We start from the raw sequence: 20012 nt of genomic DNA, 5'->3' as shown, positions 1-20012 counted from the left end.
AATTATGTGCTGGGATGTGCTTTTATTAGGCAGCTGCAGAAGACACTGAAACTGTAGAGGTTAATGATGTTCATCTATGCACAGTACGTTATTCAATTTTAAATGCAAATTTGAAAGAGATAACAAAATACATTTTAATTTACAGATGGTAGAGCGATAATTGCTATACATTGACCTATAATATTAATGCTACACTATTAATAATTGCATCCATCTATTTTATTTTTTTCAACTGTCAAGCTGCTTATGCTTTTTCCAAGCAGAGCTTTAATGAAAGAAAGAAAAAACAAAGGCAACCCCCCCCCCCCCCTCAGCTTGCAATCTATGGTTTTAAATCCTGCGTACACTGCAGGTTATGGCCAGGAAATATACAAAAGTCCATATACATGCTGCACCAAATTCACACATGCAGTCTTGTGGCATGTGGAGGTCAAAGTGTAAATTATCCTGATTTACTGATGGTACCTTTCTTTCAGAGGCACAAGGGAAAAAAACGTTTCAGGGAATTTCAGGGCTAATGCTATGAAAAAAGACCCCATTTATATTTAGAAATTCTCTCCATTTTTGAAGTGGGGTGAAGAACCTAATGCTGGCCTGGACCAACAAAGATATCTTATCTAGTCTTGCATTGTCTTATGAAGGAAGTTTGAACCATACCATACTACTTAGGGTTGCCAGAATTAAAATAGAAGTGTGGCCTTGTATTTTGAATGGTTGTATAAAAGAGGGATATTCAGCAGATTGTTGCTTACTACCTGGTTGTATGACTAGTTTTCAATTTGACAACCCTACAAGGTGAATCCTCATGAGACCTGACTTATTACTGTATTTTGCTTACTATATCCTTCATTCTAAGGCCATTCCAATGCAATTGCTTTTTATTTTAAACCTCACTAAAATTTGATGTCCCTAACACACAAGTTTTTTGTATGTCTTCTATGTGATACTTCTAAGGCCATATGTTCTTCTCCCCTATTTTCCAGTAATTCATTTTATAAGCTTCTCATAACTTTGCTTGATAGTTTCTACATAAGATGAAGAAATACCCAATGTAACGATGTAATGACATAGTTGTTTTTTTTACAATAGCCATTATACCTGGCTGAGGGGTGGCAGGAATTACTTTCATTTGAATAGAACTTAGGTAAGTGGTAGAACATCTGCTTCCAGTTTTTAAATGATATTGTTGACTAGGGAGGCTTTACACTGATAAAAAGTGCACCAGAATTGGTATCTGAAACACAAGTACTGGCTTACTTTGTAGCCCAAAAGAGCCATCCCAAGTCTTTGGCAGTTGCAGGTCATCACCATTGCCCAGCAATGTCGAGCCTAGTTCAGTAACTCTGGTAAGGGGCCCAAATACCATCCATTTCCTCCCATGTTGTCCCTCCCTCCAATACCTTGAGGGCTCCATCTTCCTTCTGCTGTGTCTTCTGACTCATGAAGGAGGATGGGAGGAGGGAGGGGGAAGTCATTCTCGGGTCATAGTGTAAAGGAGTAAGAAAGACTCCTAAAGAATAAGAGAGCCAGTAGCGACATAGGGGAGGGGTTGGTGGGGGAGTAAGGACATCCACAGCTAGTACCACTTAGGAACTGGTTGCAGGTGTCAGGAACACCATAATCCAGGGGAGAATGTGAGTCCTTGTGCAGAATTCAGACTTTCCACTGAGTTATATTAACCTGGGAAACAGCCACATTGAGAGGCTTTTCCCACATAAATTCAGATCAGTCCATGTGTGCTTGTGGCTGCCCACAGACTGATCTGTTTCCACACTTCCCTAAATGGTCAGTGTAGATGGGACCTATAACATGTGAATTTTCTGTTAAAATCAGCTTCCAGTAGTGCTTACATCAAAAAATGTGAGTTTCTAAACCATTATTACTGCAAACAAATAAAATGCTGCATCACATATGATTCTCTCTGTGACAAAGATAACCTGGCCATGATCATCCATGTTCTAGGAACAACTCAATTATGATAAATTGTACTCATAAAACTGTTTGAAGTTTACTTTGTTCAAACATAATGCACTGTAGTCCTAATATCTAAATGACCAATCACCATCTCCCAAAACAATTACTTTACTCTCAACTCAAGAACAGAAAACAGAATGTTGGTGGACAACAAAAGACATTTAAAGATGAGTTTAAAGCTAACATTAAAAATGTGGCATAAACACCGAGAACTAGGAAGCCCTGGCAGTTAAGCATTCTAACTCAAGTTCAGCTGTTACCAAAAGTGCTATGAATTTTAAAGAGGCACAAATACAGGGCAAAAGAAAGAAAAATGCCAAGAGGAAGGCACATTAAGCAAATCTTTGTTAAGGCTGCCTTCTATATATGTCCTCAATGTAGAATAGATCTTCATGTTCACTTACAAACCCACCACCAAAACTCTACCCTTGGAAGACAATCATACTCAGACACAAGTGATCAGCCATGATGATGATTGAGGTCCTATGAGTGCTCTCATATATAATTTTTCTTCTATTTGTGTGCAGTTACAAATTACAAAATACCTATAAATCCCTACATGATTTAAATTTAAGTATTTCAAGAATTGCCATATCTTATGTTAATGTGCTCACATTTTATTATATACTTTATAAAATCTCTACAGGTGGGGATTTATTATACACAAAATTTACAGAAAAATATTGCTTTCTGAACAGAAAATGTTGTGTCTGTGCACAGCAACCATGTGTGAAATGTTTGCATTGCCTCTTTTGTCTACAATCAAATGTTTGCATTGACCCTTTTCTGAATAATGGTTGAGAGGGAAAAACAGTGGGAAACTGAGAAAATGGCTGGCTGTTTATATCACCACTCTGGAACTCTCTCCTCAATGAGGTTTGACAACAGTTTCCCTAAGTATAACAATATGATGTTCCACAGTGGAACATTAGGGCGCTAAATACAAGGTATTTCAAAAAGATGGATTCAATTTGAAAATACTCTATATCTGTAGCTATAAATTACCTTGGTACTTGAAAGGGTAATTTCAAATTATTACTGCTAGATGCCTCTCCCTATGAACAAACAGTCCCTAGCCTCAGTTACTCGAGGGATGATAACCCCGCAACAAAAGGCCTAATGATATATTCTCCAATGCCCATACATTGGGTTACATTTTAGCATTGCTTTTGGTTTAAAATAGTTAGTAAAGCATAATAACTTGACAACTCATTAAACTATTTTTTTACTTTTTTGTGTAATCATACCATGCTACCATCACAAAATATACTGCCTTGAAATTGGGTTCATAATTTTGAAACACAACTGTATGATTTTACCTCTGATGATTGCAATTTGCAGATAAAATGTTTTGCAGCAGATAGCTAGAAAGAAACTTTAATTCCGTATTTCCATATTAATTAACATATCTCCCCCTGAACCACTAGTGCTAAATTGGTCTTTAGAGTGTGGTAATATTGTTCAAACCTTGGACGTGCTATCTAGATGCTGAATCTGCAAATATGTTCAGCACATAGATTAGCTAATTCAACCCAGAATGGATGTATTACTCCACTAGTATGGAAGCCACCAGTGTCTGTTGCAGGGAAAATTTCATTCAGTTCACATTTTGGTAAGAAGCTACAAGTTACTGGGTTCACATGTCCTGAATCAAAATGTTTGCTGGAACACAATTTATGGGAAGTCAGATGCATTTCTAACCTAAGTTCCTTCCTTTTTAGAATTCTCCAATGAAGAGGAATTCCAATGAACCCTCAACTTTCACTAAAGATACATTATGATGGTCTAACAAGAAGATACTCTCCTGAAAAAATGCCCTCGGTTTTATGAAAACTCTCTTGATTTCTTTCACATTTCCTAATAAAGAGGCATATATACTCTCACAAAAATTATTTTGTGTGACACTTTGGTGACAACAGTAGCTGAACATGAAATATGTTAATGATGCAATGGGAATGTCATGTGGTCTTTTTGAAGATTAACATGAAAGGACATATTTGCTGTGACAAGTCTGGGATAGCTGTCAAACATAAATAACCTCAAAGACCCCTCATGATGAATTAAATCCCATTTACATTCTTGACATATCCTTATCATAAAGCAATCCAATAAGTGGAAATAACAGACATTCATAACATTAAATCACTCATCTAATTTTGAAAGTAGCCAGGAACAATTTCAAGCCTAATAACATATGTCATTGCCATGACTCTATTAATTAAGGGGAGTTGTTTGAGAGTTGCAAAAAAGTAGTGCATGACTGTAAATTTTAATACTGTGTGCACTTAGTAGTAAATGTTATTTTGATCTTTTAGTTTTAAAACTTACAGAACAGGGCTTGGAAAATGGTAATCTCTATAACTAGATCCCACAACCTAGAATTTTATTGAATTCTTACAGTTGTTTATTTTCCAAAGGAACTAGTTGACAACAGCAGTGATTTATATCTTTTTAGCCAAAGCCATTCAATGTGTTTTCATGGTGTGTGTAATGTTTTATTGTTGATACTATACAGCATGGAATGTTTGTCACTTTTGTTTTTTGTAAGACGCCCTGAGCCCCTCTAGGGAGAGATGGCAGGCTAGAAAATAAACTGTAAACTGCAATGAAACCTTGGGGTTTTGCTTAGACTAATTAGGATTTTCCCACTGACGAGACCAGAAATCCCATCCACGCTTCCCCAAAGATACTGTATAGGAAAAAAAAAACCATACAGGAATCATATAGTTTCAGACTCATAATCTGAGTAAGAAGGCACCCCATCATTTGTGTCGAGGAGCCCCTGGTGGTGCAGTGGGATAAACCCCTGTGCCGGCAGGACTGAAGACCGACAGGTCACAGGTTCGAATCCGGGGAGAGCGCGAATGAGCTCCCTCTGTCAGCTCCAGCTCCTCATGTGGAGACATGGGAGAAACCTCCCACAAGGATGATAAAAACATCAAAAACATCTGGGCATCCACTGGGCAACGTCCTTGCAGATGGCCAATTCTCTCACACCAGAAACAACTTCCAGTTTCTCAAGTCGCTCCTGACACGACAAAAAAAAAATCATTTGTGACAGACTTCCTTATATAACACCATAAGGGGAAAATATGTGTTATATTTAAGGTGTAACCTGTAGGTTGGCTCTGTTCTTTTTATTGTAATTGAAATTGGGCAGGAGGAGCCAAAATTCATGTAGAAAGGATGAGTTCTCTCTACTCTTCATAAACGCAATTTGGATAAAAATCCTTGTGGTAATGATTTTTTTAAAGAAAGCTATTTTAATGCCCCTCTTCAACCCACAGGTTATTGCTGAAATTTATATACTGTATTCAGTGAAGCTAATTTTCATTGGGTCTGGAATGGTTAATTTTTAATGCCAGTTATAGCACATTTTGTGACTATGTGGAAGGCCCCTAAGATAACCAAATAAGACTTCATGTTATCAGGGGTGAATAAGATGAATTGGATAGCTGATCTGTGATTCTGAGATCTCAAGGGAGAGTTGTACTCCTTCTGCACATTCAAGTTCATAAAAACATATCTTTTACTCTTAAAATACCAGCAAATAATACAATATTGACGTGGTTGTCCATGTGAAATTCTATTCTCATAGCATTACATATTCTCAATTCTGACTATTTTAAAACTCATAGTGATATTTTCCCTCATTTTCAGTAAGACATGGTTACAGTCTGGATAATTAGAGCCTTCCTTGACTGCTGCAATATAATCCCCGTGGAAGTGCCCTGGATGACTGGTATTAGCCTCTATCCTAGGGGGATAGTATTGGTTACAAAATTAACTAATTGACTAACAGCATCCCACTTTGTCAGAAATGAGCAAACATAAATTAAGCATGATGTTTCAAAATATAAATTGTTAATGAATATTAATTGTATACTTTTAAGACCTTGTTGGAAAATACATCCTTGCACACTTCGTTACTTCCTATTCTTAGTTCATTAACTTTGGTAGTTTCCTTTCCACTGAATAAAATTAACTTTATTCATATAATCTGTTCCATTAAGCCTTTTGTAAACCTCGACTCTGTACTCCCTGATCTAACTTTAATCTATGGAAATGAGTTATATTTCTTAAGTATGCAGAGCAGTTCATCAATTACAGACTGATGTCATCCTTTTAATCTTCTCTATCTGAATTTTTACCTTACGCATTGTCCTTCACAAATTATGAAGCCACATTGAACAAAGTTAAGAAGCAATCAGTTTCTCTTTGAGAGCCATGACTAAGGAACTGCTTTTACTAATACCACATTTTTCCTCTCCCAAATCCAAGCCTGGATTTTTTTAAAATTTGACTTGTCAATTAATTAAATGCCATATGGTGGAGTAATTGCATCTTATCTTAACAACAGCCTTGTAAGCATGCCAACATTGAGAGTCAGTGACAATTCCAAGGTCACTTAGTACATGTTATGGCTGACATGTTTGTGCAAGAATTATCCAAGGCTGCCCCTGTATTTTAACATGGAATTGCTTTCCAACAAACTGAACTGAAGAAATGGAGTTAATAACTATTACTTTTTAATTATAATTTCTTTTATGAAAGCCTCTTGTACTTAAATGAATAACACAAGTCACTTTCTCAAATGCACAACTTAATACAATGAGTGAATTTGAATGTATCAGAGAGGTTAAGAATCCCACTAAAAGAAGACTAAAATGTACCAAGAACTTAGATTCATAGAAGAGTTACCCAGGAAGAAACACCAGAAACAGGCCACATTTACATGGACACTATCCTGAATGAAGGAGGCAGGGGAGCAAATCAGCTTCATGGTGGCTACAGAGCAGATTCAGCTTAATGAAGGCAAAAGCTGCTTAATGTGGCTTCAAGCCACATTAACCAAAGCCACAGCTTGATCCAGTATTTCTTTGAGAATCTGGAACAAACCATGACTTTGGGCACATATAAGTAGTTGGCCATTTTCAAGATGGAACCACCCAAAATTGTTTACATAACTGTTTCCCACTCCCCAGGCTCAAGTGGCCTGAGGACATGGGATAGCATTTACCATCTCCCTTCTGTTGTCATGATAGCAGGGTCCACCAGGTGCAACATGGCTGGTGGCCACCACTCATTGCCTGGAATGATATCAGCTGGGGTGCAAAGGTGATTGTAGAAGGGGGAAGAGAAAGAGGGTGATTCCTCCTCTGCCCTCTCCTGCAGACAAGGGGCACCAGCTATCAGCCATTTTGTGCACAGTGGCTCCCACTACAGTGAGAAGAGGAGGGTGATGGTAAGGGTGGCTATCCAGTGGCACTGAAATGGGTCTGGCACTAAGTGGTCAGGACTTCCTCCCACCTCCACAATGGTCTGGTGTCTGGTAGTTAATACCATCTTCTAACAAAGCAGTAGCCCAAGGGCTGGTGGCATGAACTTTCCTGAATCTAGAGTTCAACACACCAAATAAGCCCCGAATTAAAATGTGCATGTAGAACCACCCACAGATGGATATTTTCCTCTAACATCTGTATCAGCAGAAGAGATAGATGTGATGGAGAAACTCTACAAAGAAACCAAATAGGAACAATAGTGGGAAGTGACAGTGACAAAAGATCTTTTAAAGAGCTTAACTAAAGGCCCAATATACACTGACCATTGAATGGAGTTCAAAGAGGTTTTGCTGTTCAGACTATTATATAGGAAATTCTGTAAGCAATTTGGTTTGTATAATGGTGATTATACAACCTACAAAATGTTGATGCACATTAAGGGCTTTCTTCTATCACACACTTTTGAATAAGTTTGTTAGAAAATAGCATTGAACTGTATTAAGTAGTCAGTGTAGATGGGGCATAACCCTTTTTTGTACTGTGTAGAAGGAAACACTAGTAAATTGCTTCTAATTCCCCATTCCCCTTTGAAAACTTTATGAGGAAAGAACTCAAAATGGAGCAAGAGGTCAGAGGCCATTCCACTAGTCAAAATATAAGAATAAGCAATGTTGTGTTGAATGACATAATTGAACTCACATTAAAGGATGTCAGAATCATAGAATCATTGAAACACAATTATCCAGCCCAACTTTTAGATGTGCAGGAATAGTTAAGTAAAGGTTCAAGGAAAAGCAGATATGAAATAATAATGATGATGATGATGATGATGATGATAACACAAAAACACAGTATGTCACAGCAAATGAGATATATATGCCGGATTTCGTTTCACAAAATCGCAAGCTGAACACTTCCCAAGCGTCTAGGACTGTGTGATGTATTTTTGAATGATGTGCACAGATCCAAGTAAGGTGGCCTTTTGAAGTTGACAAGTCATGATTTTGTCAATGTTTATTGTTTCCAAATGCCGGCTAAGATCTTTCAGCACGTCACCCAGTGTGCCAATGGCCACTGGAACCACCTGCACTGGTTTATGCCAGAGCCTTTGCAGTTTGATTTTGAGGTCCTGGTAATGGCTGAGTTTTTCCTGTTGTTTTTCATCAATTCAGCTGTCACCTGGTATGGTGACATCAGTAATCCAAACTTTTTTCTTTGCCACAATTGTGAGGTCTGGTGTATTGTGTTCCAAAACTTTGTCAGTCTGGATTCGAAAGTCCCACAGTATTTTTGAGGGTTAAATTTCGACTATCTTTGCAGGTTTATGATCCCACCAATTCTTTACTGCTGGCAGGTGGTACTTGTGATGAATAATCATATTATTATTATTATTATTATTATTAATTATTATTATTATGCATTTTCAAAAGATGTTCAACTACAGATATGTTCAGATATGAAAGCTGCCCAATACATAGGGGAAATGAAGGTAGCAGCATGTAACAAGAGAACCCGAAAATTGGAAAACAAGAAATTGAATATATAAATGTAGCAAGAATTAACATAAGTGCAATAAAGTGGGCATTAGGGATGTGCAAAGCTTCAGAGCATTTAGGAATTGAAACACAAGCCTCCAAAACCTTTGGAGAGATTCATAAAAGATTTCTAATTTTGGAGCTTTAAAAAAAATGGCCCCCTGGTGAGCTGCTGAACTTGCTTACCAAAAGGTTGGCAGTTCGAATCCAGGGAGCGAGGTGAGCTCCTGCTATTTGCCCCAGCTTTTGCCAACCAAGCAGTTCAAAAACATGCACATGTGAGTAGATCAAAGGTATCACTTCTGAATTAAGATGATATTGTTTATATAAATTGACTTGGAGTTACACTTAAAAATGTACCTGTTCTGACTTACATACAAATTCAATTTAAGAACAAACATTTTTCATAACCCGGGAATTGCCTTCAATCATAATTCAAGTTTAGGTTCCTACCAGAAGGGCAAGGGGGGAAAACCCAAGTTTCTGTGAGGGTATTTTTTCAGGAAGGAACTGGTCACACACCAAACCAGGTGATATGTGGTTCATTATTTTTAAAAACATAGAATCACACCTTGCCAAAAATCTGAGCTAAAATCACAAAATGAAGGAGAACAATAACCTACCATTTTCTGTGAAGCCAATCATTTCTTCACTGCAAGCATTTCAGGCAGCCAAAGATACAACTCTAATGTGAACATAATGGAATGGCAAGCTTCCTTGAGTCCATATATTAGAGTAAAGACAGGATAAAATAAAGTAAATGAATAAACACATAAATAAACTACATAATTAGTAGCAGAAAATGGAAAAGTTTACCTCTTTCTGTAAATAGGACCTAGTCTGGGGTCCAGAAGGTTATATAATTTACTCATATAACAACTTTATTATCATCACAGAGTCCAGAGGCAATCCAGGGATGTACAGAAACTTTTCACCCCACAGTGTTCCTAACCTCACTACAGCTGTTTACAATCTTCACATGCATTTCGCAGGGAGGGTTTACTATATTTGTTTTATATTTCTCTTTTGTGGAGCTCTTTTCCAGAGCCTTAATGTCAGTCTGTGAGGAAAAGGATGGAGAAGAAAAACAAGGGACAATTCAGTTGCAGATGTTGTTTCTCTGTCATATGAAATATTAGGTTGTCATTATTCCCCACACTATGTTCATGGCACAGCATAGCAAAGTAGAGTGCTGTCTCAATGTTAAATGTTTGCTTTAAAAAATAACAATGAGCCCTATATTTACTGCATTTAATCAGAAAGTGAAATATTATATACTTTGCCACTTCGGTGCATTAGTCCATCACCAAATGGTAGGAACATTTATTTTTCAGTCATCTATCCCAAGTCATAAAATGCACACAGTGTTACTTGTAATGCTTTCCATATAAGACTCTCCTACCTGCTAAATAGGCAAATGCTAATATTTATATGCTAATTAATTGCAGAATAGCTGGGGGAAATTCCAACTGTTTGCTTGCCTTCCCGAGTTGAGAGGCCATCAATCATACCCACCCACCCCTTTTTAAACAATGTATTTAAACAACACTTTCTTTTTATTTCACATTATTCTTATTTCCTGCCATGTGACAGCATTAATATTTTTTATTTTCCTTATGCTTCACTTATGTTAACTCAGCCATAACTGGAGGTGGCATTAAATTAAGTTATACTGGAGATTTGAAACTATGCAACAAATACAGGGGATATTGTTTTTGGCATGAATAAAAATGAGAGAAATAGAAATGAATATGGCACACAGCAGTTTAAAGTTTATGCATATTGAAAATGTGAGGAAATTGAACGGAGCATTTTTAAGCACAGGAAAATAAACAGATTGTAAGTGTAGGTGAAAGTACAAGGCAGCATAACACTGAGGAGACATATTTTTGTATCAGTAAATAACATAAGTTATTGTTAAACAGTGAATACTGAGATGGATAGTCAGCCCTTTTAGGTAGGCAATTGTCTTAGCTGGATGTTTTCTATGATATTTGCATAAATATTTCATATTACTATTAAATAATTAAGACCTCTAAGGGCCAAACAGCAAATAGATTATTGCTCTATGGAAGTCATCTTTCCCTCTTTCTTCTGGAATGTTATGTTACTTTAGATGCTCACTGATAAGTTGATCTCGTGTATAAATCAAGGGCAGGTTTAGGGCTATAAATTATGGAATTTGATGTAACCCATGTCTAAGTTGAGAGTCATTCTGCAGAGAGAGGAAAACAACCATGCCACCTTAGGCGACCATCTTTCTGTGGACACAAACCACCCAGACATTCAAAAAGGCCAGAAGTCCTGCCATGGTGAAAAGTATAAAGGCAGTGCTACTTTTCCCAGGATGGACTAAGGTATCATATTTCACCACTCTACTCTACAGTAGAATCAGCTTTTTCCTTTTACAGACCACCTGACTGGTTCTCAACACACAACAGAACCAGCCTTCCCGGTAGTTCGCTGACTACAGACTACCTTACTAGTTCTCAACACACAACAGAACCAGCCTCCCCAGTAGTTCACTGACTACACACTGCCTTACTGGTTCTCAACACACAACAGAACCAGCCTTTCCTGTAGTTCACTGACTACAGACTAACTGTTTTAAAATGGCTGCCCTGCCAAGTGGCAGTTGGCTCCGCCCCTATTTCCATGGCAACCCAGCTCAAAGTGAGCTAAACTGGCTACCATTCCCCCAGTTATGCTATTCTATATACTTACCCTTTTAAACACCTATAATTATACATAACTGTAGATTAAAATTCACACTTCACCACAACCGGTATATTCAGAAGTGATTATATTACACTACGATTAAAAGCACTCCACTATGCAAGATACAAAATATTGGTTGCTACCTTTAAAACTCCACATTTTATGTCCAGATTACTTATGGCATCACTTTTTCCCATATAATACACCCCATACACTCAGGCTTTCTGGGCAACAGAAATTAGAATTAGAACTATGCCAGCAACTCACCCATAGGATTTTTTTCTTCAGCTTCCCCAAGACTGTGGAATGACCTGCCAGAAGAGCTATGTTAGGCAGAATATGTTATCTGAATTTAAAACAGCATTAAAAACCAGTCTCTTCTGGAAAACCTAGCCAGATGGTTTTTAAATTATGAATTTTATATTTGGAATTTTAAACTATAGCTCAATTGTTTAAATATGTCTTATATGTTCCTAAAAACAGATGTTATGTGTTTTACTTCAAGTTATCTCTGTTTAACTGATGTTTTGTCTTGTGTTTTAGTCTGTTGTAGGAAAATAATAATAACAATAACACTCACAAAAACAACAATAACAATAAAAAATTTAAACTCTCCATCCTATCTTGGAGATTTAGTGGAAATTTCATTGATTACCTCATAGCCAAATGGGATTTTTTTTGGCCCATATTTACTTAGCTGGAGTATTGATGGGATATTTGGTTTTAACTGCTCTGAAAATGCAAAAATCGGATGTGAGATACATAGGATTACCTGGTAGTGCTTACCTTCAGTTTGAATATGCCAAAAATATAATAAACAAAATATAAACAGATTATTTACAGTCGATCTCATTCATTTTTCATTATTTGTGACCTTTGAATTAACATCTGTTCTTCTGCCTACAAGGATTCAGAGAGATATACAGTAAAATGTTTAAAACCTCAAAAAAAGAAAGAAAGAAAGGTTAAAACAGCTTTTAATTCTGTGCATGTCTAGTTACAAAAGAGTTCAGTGGAATTTACTCTCCAATAAGCAAACTCGTACTAGAATCCAACTTTGATTCTAAATCTTTTCTTAAGAGGTAATCATATTGCACATGGATTTTTGCTCAAAATCTATTTTTTCCTCCAACAAAGTACCCAGATATGCTTAAATTTTATCTGCTCATTCATTTTTTTTTTAAAAAAATCTCAAAACCCACCTTGTGCAGTAACAGAGAAAAAAGAATGACCTAGCTTGATATGATGGATGAGCTTATTTGAGATTGTCACTTAAAACTCAAGGAATAAAATGAAAGATGGATGCTATAATTAAATTTCATAATTAGCAGTTCTATCTGGTGTGTCTAGCAGAATAATTTTGGAATGGTGGGTATCTTTCTTAGGTGTAACTTTTGCAATCTTCTCTTTGACACTCAAAAGCTGCAGAAATATCATCTTGAGATATTGGTTGGGGAAATAATAATAGAATACTGATGGTTCAAGATGACTAAGAGGCAATTAATGTATTCAATGAAAGATACCAAGAAAAGGGAGAAGGAAGGTCCTTGTGTGTACCATTTCAAAATTCAGGTTAAAAAGATTCCTTGAAACTACAATGAGAGGATGGACAAACAAGGGTAAAGAGGGTTGTCCTTTCCTTCATTTCCAAGCTGTTCATATTCAGGACACTTTTAACATTTCAGAATTACAATCATAGAATAATGGAATAATAGAGTTGGAAGAGACCACATGAACCATCTAGTCCAACCCCCTGCCATGCAGGAAAAGCACAATCAAAGTACCCCTGAATGATGGTCATCCAGCCTTTGTTAAAAAGCCTCCAAAGAAGAAACTTTCACTGCACTCTGAGGCAGAGTGTTCCACTGCTGAACAGTTCTTACAGTCAGGAAGTTCTTCCTAATGTTCAGCTGGAATCTCCTTTCCTCTAATTTGAACCCATTGCTCCAACTCCTAGTTTTCAGGGCAGCAGTAAAGCCTGCTCCCTCTTCCTTATGCCATACTATCATATATTCATACCTGGCTATCATGTCTCCTCTCAACTTTTTCTTCTGCAGGCTATACATACCTAGTTCCTTAAGATGCTTCTCATAGGGCATGGTCTCCAGACCATGGGTCATTTTTGTTGCCACTCTCTGGACACTAGAAGAAGGTATCCATAGAAGGGAAACTAAATATTTGATTCTCCAAGAGGGTTGCATCAGGCAAATTTGCTGAATGTGGGAAATGGTTCTCTGTTGGCTCAAATGAAAGTGCTTTGGCACTACAAGGGTCATTGATCATGTTATGTGTCATATTTTACTCTCCTGTGCATTGCTTCCTTCTTGGCAGGGATGTTTTGAAAACTGAATTTGTAGGGACATCAAACATATCTCTCATAAATAAAGTAGCTGTGTATTGCTTTGAATGTTTTAATTAATAGGTGTATATATGCGAGAGAGAGAGAGAGACTTCTGGTTCACAGAAACAAGACAGAAATAGAGTAACAGCTGGTATCCCGTACTGGGCCACGGGCATCACTTATTTTCAGTACCCTGCATCTGCTCTCTATAAGGTCCTACATTGTAGAACCAGCAGCATAAAAACTACATATGCTTCAGTATCCCTATGAAAAAAGCAATTCTGGAATTCTTAATTCTTTCATTTGCAGTGTCCCTCAAATGGCAATATCAGGCTGATTCTCAGGTCAAGTTGAGTTACACTGATGAAACTCTGCAGTCTGACAAATGTTGTTAAACTCTAAACTCCCTAGCAGATTGAACATTAGCCTCTGTCCTTGGGCCAGCTGGAATCGCCTGTTAGTAATGATTTCCCTGGTGATCACATTGCACCAAAAACCCATTCTATGTGCCATGCTCGGAAAACAGCAACCCCATTTTGGCAGACTATCATGCTGCAAATAAAAAGAAATTAGCCTTCAGGTTAGGTTTCCTGTTTATTTCATATAGCAACCTGATTGAATAGTTTGCTCTTACATTCAGTTTAATATTTGGCTGGTTTTCCTTTCCTAGTAGCAATCAAGTCTCTGGGTGTATGTGTATCTGTGTGGCGAGATCTCCTATAGAGATGATTATCGCCTCATTTACATACTATGAATAATAGTGAAGTGGGTTGTCAATTTTAGTTCAGACCAAAGCAATTTGCAAGTGGATGACTAAAACAGTTATGGTACTTATTCAAATATTTATAAGGAAAATTCAATAACATAAGGTCTAGCTATATGCCATGTCAATAAGTATTATGATGCTTAAGTCAGATGAATGAGTGCATTATTAAGGACCAAAAAAACACATTGCAGAATGGAGAGAGAGAGAAAGAGAGAGAGAGAGAGAGAGAGAGGGATCCTCTCCACAGACAACCTTCACCTTGCACTCTCTATTGCCTCAGGACTGCTTCGGGGCTTTTAGCACTTTCCTTCCCAGTTCTTACTTTAAAAAAAAGAGAAACAATGTACCTGTTTTAGTTTTCAAAGCACATTAATGCAACAGGAGTTTCATGCTAATAGGTTGCCATGTATTCTGATATGGTATGAACCTTGAATACTGCACTTGAATTTTTCATGGCTGACAGGAAGGGCCAAGGCAGGTACTTGATACAAGTAAGAGAAATAGTTCTAAGTGGAGATTACAGATAGATAGAGAAGCACAAAAGTGAAGCTCACTCTATCTATGCCCGCTTCCTTTCTACTGTTACACCAGGAGATGTTTTGGACCCACTCTCACTTGGAAAATGAAGACTCTCAAGGACAGCTAGATATCGTGAGGCATCAGGTCTCATACAGATCTCTATGCAGAATGACTTTCATATCTGTGTGACTGATACCTGCAATTTCATTAATCTAGTTCCTACAAAACATGGCTGTTATAGATCCTCCAGTGTGACTATATGACATTCTTGAGCTACAAGTCCTTTGTTTAAATTGGGTTGCTATTATGCAGGGATTAAAATCTATACATGAAGATCAGAGGTATATCCCCTCAGATATGGCTGTGTGTGTGCTTTATACAGCCCTGGGATAATATTCCTGTTGTTTCTGGGCTTTATGCCACTCACCCATCTTCCTGTAAAACAGGATGGTATTATCCAGAGGTTTATTGAGACTAAATAGGAATTTTAGATGCAAATTATAGGGCACATCCAGCAGGAGTATCCATTAGTTAAAATTACTTTGGTTAGTGACCACAGTGAAACATTTTTCAGTGTGAGGATAAAGTTATTTTCTTACTGGTGGTGGTCTCGGGTGGTGGAGGTGCCTTCCTTTTTGAACTAGCACTTGGAACTAAACAGAGCTACTTACAGTGAACACACAATGCTGTAGTTGCAGCAACTTCACTCCCTGTCTATTTCCAGGCACAATTCAAAGTGCATGTTTTGACATATAAAATTGTATACAGCTTGAGTCCAGGTGATTTGATGGGTTATGTTCTCTCTTATGAACCACCCTGTGCTTTGAAATTTTCTGGGGAGGACCTTCACTATGTCTCACCACCCTCACACTTATGTCTAGTGGGAACATAAGAGGCATCCGTCTCAGTGGCTGCTCCCAGGCTCTGGAAATCACTCTCTAGAGAAGTTAGACAGGTACCCCCTTATGCATACACATAAAGACTTCTGTTTTGACAGAACTGATGATGAATTAGAGTTCTGAAATACAAAAAAGATGGGATACAAATAAATATCACAGTCATCATCAATAGATGATTGTTCTCCCTCTATTTCCTATACTTTTGCTCTTCCAAAGTTTTGGCTGAGAAACAAAACACTGCTGTTAAAAAGAAAAGATGGCACATAACTAGGTGGATAGGAATAAAGTTTCTTCATTGCTTTTTTCATTTTACTTTACATTCTGTGACCATAGAAAACCTCACTTTTTTGGCCTTTTGATCTCGGAAAACTGATTATCTTTACAACCATCTGTACAGGTGTAAGATGCCCAGTTCCTTAATGTATCTTGTTAGATCTCATATTCCAAATCATTTGATGCCAACTCACCTCTCAGAAGCTGCTTCCTTTCTCTTGTGTCTTTCTTCATATTCATCTTACTATTATTTTCATCCTTTCATATTTTTCCTCATTTACCAATAGCCATGAATGGGTTTCTGAATAGGCAGAAATACACAAATGATACATAAGAGCAGGCCCAAACAATGTGTGCTAAATGCACTCCTAGATAAGTAATATGTTTTGCTGTCAACCTCATAATACAAGACAAGACAAGACAAAAGGGTGTGTGGTGGTTACTGTGCAAACCACAATAAATGTACACAAAGTTGAATGGTTGATACTATGCAAGCCACAGTAGATGCACAAACCATGATAAATGCAGCAATTGTGTAGGACCTATGAAAGTGGTAATAAAATATTTATTTGAAGGGGATGAGGCATACTGACCTATTTCAATGTCTATTCTTCTAATTCACACCCAACTACAAAAAAATTCATTGGCACATTCAAGTTTTCTTACATAGTCAAAAATACACCACAATAGGTTTACATTCAGAGACCCACCAATCTGTTGACTATGAAATAAGATGTACCTATTCTCCACCCAGCTGGCCAAAATGGTCCTTACACCCTCTTGAAGGAATATCTGGTTTTCCACCTCAATTAGGCAAACCCCATCTTCTCAATTCAGCTTGATCATTCTAACTGTGGTCTCTGGGAATGGAATGAAATACCCAATTCCTTAGTCATAGCACTGTATTTTTTCCATTGACTTTGGTGCTGCTTCTTTCTGCTATACAGAGAATGGGATTTTCCAGTTGCTTTTCAGAGCTAGGTAAGTATTTGTAGTGATCTGATTGGATGTTGGATAGGGTTTTTTCCCTACTTCGCAGCATATATGCTCTGTAATTATTCTCTAACTAATTTGCTATTTGTTTGCTTATCACAACTGCACAGTGTGAGCACAGTTTCAATTTGTTCTGCTGAGAGGCTTCCAATGGCACCATGAGATGAAATAATTTACCCACTTCCTTATCATTGTCACTTGAGGGGATCCACTACTGCCACCTGTGAGGATCCTTTGGGGTCTTTGATCTTTTCAAGGCATCAGGCTAAGACAGACAGCAGGATCTTGAAGCTTAGCCAGTTAGTTAGAGATAATCTGCCTAACCAGGCTGCAATAAACAATTTATGTCCACAACATCTATCGGTTACAGATGACTGTATTGAATAAAGCTATGGCTTTAACTCTCATTACTTGTGTCTGACATCATCATTTGGGTGGGAAGACAATTGCGGTTTTTCAGTGACTTTGTCCACTTCTACACAGCCATATAACCTGGATTATCTGTTTTGAACTGGATTATATCACGGTATAGATTCATATAATACAGTTCAAAGCAGATAACCTGGGATCAGATACTAGATTATATGGCAGTATCAATCTAGAGAATCATAGAGTTGGAAGATATCACAAGGGCTATCCAGTCCAACTCCATCCTGCCATGCAGGAATACACAATTAAAGCACTCACAATAGGTTGACATCCAGCCTACGTTTAAAAGCCTCCATAGAATCATAGAATCACAGAGTTGGAAGAGACCTCATGGGCCATCCAGTTCAACCCCCTGCCAAGAAGCAGGAATATTGCATTCAAAGCACCCCCGACAGATGGCCAGCCAGCCTCTGTTTAAAAGCTTCCAAAGAAGGAGCCTCTACTACACTCCAGGCCAGAGAGTTCCACTGCTGAATGGCTCTCACAGTCAGGAAGTTCTTCCTAATGTTCAGATGGAATTTCCTTTCTTGTAGTTTGAAGCCATTGTTCCACATCCTAGTCTCCAGGGCAGCAGAAAACAAGCTTGCTCCCTCCTCCCTATGACTTCCTCTCACATATTTATACATGGCTATCATGTCTCCTCTCAGCCTTCTCTTCTTCATGCTAAACATGCCCAGCTCTTTAAGCCGCTCCTCATAGGGCTTGTTCTCCAGACTTGTGATCATTTTAGTCACCCTTCTCTGGACATATTCCAGCTTGTCAATATCTCTCTTCAATTGTGGTGCCCAAAATTGGACACAATATTCCAGGTGTGGTCTAACCAAGGCAGAATAGAGAGGTAGCATGACTTCCCTGGATCTAGGCATTAGACTCCTATCGGTGCAGACCAAAAGCCCATTGGCTTTTTTTGCCACCGCATCACATTGTTGACTCGTGTTTAACTTGTTGTCCACAATGACTCCAATATCTTTTTCACACGTACTGTTCTCGACCCACGCATCCCCCATTCTGTATTTTTGCTTTTCATTTTTTTGCCTAAGTGGAGTATCTTGCATTTGTCTCTGTTGAACTTCATTTTGTTAGTTTTGACTCATCTCTCTAATCTGTTAAGATAATATTGAATTCTGCTCCTGTCTTCTGGAGTATTGGCTATCCCTCCCAATTTGGTGTCATCTGCAAACTTGGTGATCATGCCTTCTAAGCCTTCATCTAAGTCATTAATAAAGATGTTGAACAGGACCGGGCCCAGGACGGAACCCTGCGGCACTCCACTTGTCACTTCTTTCCAGGTTGAAAAGGAATAATTGGTGAGCACCCTCTGTGTTCATCCACTTAACCAATTACAGATCCACCTAACTGTAAGAAGAAGACTCCATCACTCTCAAAGGCAGCATATTCCAAACAGCTCTTATAATCTAAAGTTCTTCCTCAAGTTTAGATCTTGACTTGAAGTTATCTTTAAGTGAAATAAATATTCGAATTTGCTAAGATTTCATACATTGCCTTTCAAGTTTAGGATACCAAATCGAAGAACTAAAAGAAAAAATGAATTTGCACAAGTGAAATGCTTTCCTCCAAAGTATGAAATTTATTCATTTCTTTTTCATAGTTCTTTTGAAAATGGCAGGCCCTACAGATGAAATGTTATAAAATGTCAAATGTTGAACACTCACATGTCTACTTGTCAAACATCAAATACTTTTGAACTCTTGCACATAATGTAATATCAATGACAAAACATATCAGCCATATTTTTCTAAAAATAAAATATAAGCAAATATCAAGTACAGATCACAAATATTTGAATTTTCGGAAAATAGCTGAGAAGTCATTGCAATCTCTAGAAGATATTGTGATTAAAATGTTAAGACTTCAGATAAATGCATTGTATTCCACTAGTATCTATGCAGAGAAGAAGATAATATGGTCCAAATGGGTCATAGTAGATATTAGGCATCTGCGACCCATTAAAAATGGTTCTAAACTTCTTCCAAAAATAGGGGGCACTGGCATTTTGTTTCTAAAGTCTTTTTGAAATTTTGGTGGTCAAAATTTCAGAATTCTAATGAAACTTACAAATCTTCATAATTACTTCATTAATGGTGGTTGTGCATGCACAATAGGGAAAACATCACTGTCAGTAAAGAAATTTGAGGGGCTTCTCCCCCATTTCTGAGTTATCCTGATGAAACTCTCTACAGTAGTAGAACACATTTACTACAGTTAGCTCACCATATTTCAGAATGTTTGACTTATCCACAGAGTTTTGGTGAATTTTCAAAG

This window comes from Anolis sagrei, chromosome 3 (genome assembly GCF_037176765.1).
Source record: "Anolis sagrei isolate rAnoSag1 chromosome 3, rAnoSag1.mat, whole genome shotgun sequence".
Classification (NCBI taxonomy): domain Eukaryota; kingdom Metazoa; phylum Chordata; class Lepidosauria; order Squamata; family Dactyloidae; genus Anolis; species Anolis sagrei.
This window is presented reverse-complemented; position numbering follows the sequence as displayed.